The sequence below is a fragment of the Oncorhynchus mykiss genome, chromosome 3, assembly GCF_057628025.1.
Source record: "Oncorhynchus mykiss isolate SJ-2025 chromosome 3, ASM5762802v1, whole genome shotgun sequence".
NCBI lineage: Eukaryota > Metazoa > Chordata > Actinopteri > Salmoniformes > Salmonidae > Oncorhynchus > Oncorhynchus mykiss.
Genome location: NC_143024.1, coordinates 92,752,878 through 92,755,322, shown reverse-complemented (window position 1 = coordinate 92,755,322; position 2,445 = coordinate 92,752,878).

Genomic DNA, 2,445 nt, shown 5'->3' with positions numbered 1-2,445 from the left:
CTGGGTCTGGATTTTCCTTCACCGTTAGGTGCCATAAGGGATTGATTTGAACGCTATAATAAAGCTTTCTTGCTTTGCGAATCGATCACACAATGACAGTGGCCAGTGGTGTTATGCCCATTGGGGGAACAAGAGCACGTGCCCCTTTTAGATTGGCCGTGTATTACATTTTAAAACTCGCGTTTTATCATAAACTGACTGATTTCCCTCCCCTGTCAGGGGGTATTCCAAGGTGCGCCATGGAGCAAAGACACAGCGTTTGATGTGCTGGCATGATTTTTCAGTAGGTGTGTGTGTGAATTTTGATCAAGATCTGCAACTTATTGATTCCTAGCCTTTTTTTATTTTATTTTTTAAGTTTGCTTTAGCTAGCCAGCTAGATAGGTTCCACATCTCCTTACCTCATAACGAGCTACCATTTTCATGCTATCAATCAAGTTATGCTGCTTTATTGACTGCAACACCAGTGTAACACTTAGTGTTAACCAACCTTTTGTGACTAGTGGGCAGTATTTTCATTTTTGGAAAAATGAACAAGATGCTAGAATATGCATATAATTGACAGCTTAGGATAGAAAACACTCAAGTTTCCAAAACTGTAAAAATATTGTCTGTGAGTATAACAGAACTGATGTTGCAGGCGAAAGAAAACTCCAATCCGGAAGTGCCTCATGTTTTGAAAGCGCTGCGTTCCAATGTGTCCCTATTGAGCAGTGAATGGGCCATCAACCAGATTACTCTTTCTCCGTATTCCTCAAGGTGTCTACAGCATTGTGACGTAGTTTTACGCATTTATGTTGAAGAATACCCGTAAGCAGCTACATTGCGCAACTGGTCACCTGATGCTCCTAGAGAGATTCTCCGTAAAATACAGAGGTAGCCATTACTCCAATCGGTCTCACTGAAAAGGTGGATATATCATCTAAAAGATATTTGAAAAACACCTTGAGGATTGATTATAAACAACGTTTGCCATGTTTCTGTCGATATTATGGAGCTAATTTGGAATATTTTTCGCCGTTTTCGTGACTGCAATTTCCAGGCGATTTCTCAGCCAAACGTGAAGAACAAACGAAGCTATTTCTCCTACAAAAATAATATTTTGGGAAAAAATGAACTTTTGCTATCTAACTGGGAGTCTCGTGAGTGAAAACATCCGAAGCTCATCAAAGGTAAACGATTTAATTTGATTGCTTTTCTGATTTCCGTGACCAAGTTACCTGCTGCTAGCTGGACAAAATGCTATGCTAGGCTATCGATAAACTTACACAAAAGCATATTTCGAAAATCTGAGATGACAGGGTGATTAACACAAGGCTAAGCTGTGTCTCAATATATTTAATTTGTGATTTTCATGAATAGGAATATTTTCTAGGAATATTTATGTCCGTTGCGTTATGCTAATTAGTGTCAGGCGATGATTACGCTCCCGCATGCGGGATGGGGAGTCACTAGAGGTTTAAGATAGATTGCACTCCCGAACATCTTCCCCCAAACTGAGTGTCTAAAAAAGGTATAAAAGGAGGAGAGATCAGTGCCAAGGCATGATCCTCTACCCATATGATTTGGACATCATAGAGAATCATCAGACCAGGTAAATTACTTTTACTATACTCTGTTTGTATTGACTACTTTGATCTCAAGGCACGAGCAAACTATCGACTGGTATATCTTAAGATATTGTATTGTACACTGGAAGCTCACACCACTTTAAAAGAATAAGAGAACAAAGTTGTGAAAGAGAGAACTTCACCCCTCAACAGGGCGAGAGAGAACTTTACCCTTCAACAGGCCAGAGAGAGAACTTCACCCTTCAACAGGCCAGAGAGAGAACTTCACCCTTCAACAGGCCAGAGAGAACTTCACCCTTCAACAGGCCAGAGAGAGAGAACTTCACCCTTCAACAGGCCAGAGAGAACTTCACCCTTCAACAGGCCAGAGAGAGAGAACTTCACCCTTCAACAGGCCAGAGAGAACTTCACCCTTCAACAGGCCAGAGAGAGAGAACTTCACCCTTCAACAGGCCAGAGAGAACTTCACCCCTCAACAGGGCGAGAGAGAACTTTACCCTTCAACAGGCCAGAGAGAACTTCACCCTTCAACAGGCCAGAGAGAGAACTTCACCCTTCAACAGGCCAGAGAGAACTTCACCCTTCAACAGGCCAGAGAGAGAGAACTTCACCCTTCAACAGGCCAGAGAGAACTTCACCCTTCAACAGGCCAGAGAGAGAGAACTTCACCCTTCAACAGGCCAGAGAGAACTTCACCCCTCAACAGGGCGAGAGAGAGAACTTCACCCCTCAACAGGCCAGAGAGAGAGAACTTCACCCTTCAACAGGCCAGAGAGAACTTCACCCCTCAACAGGGCGAGAGAGAGAACTTCACCCCTCAACAGGCCAGAGAGAGAGAACTTCACCCTTCAACAGGCCAGAGAGAACTTCACCC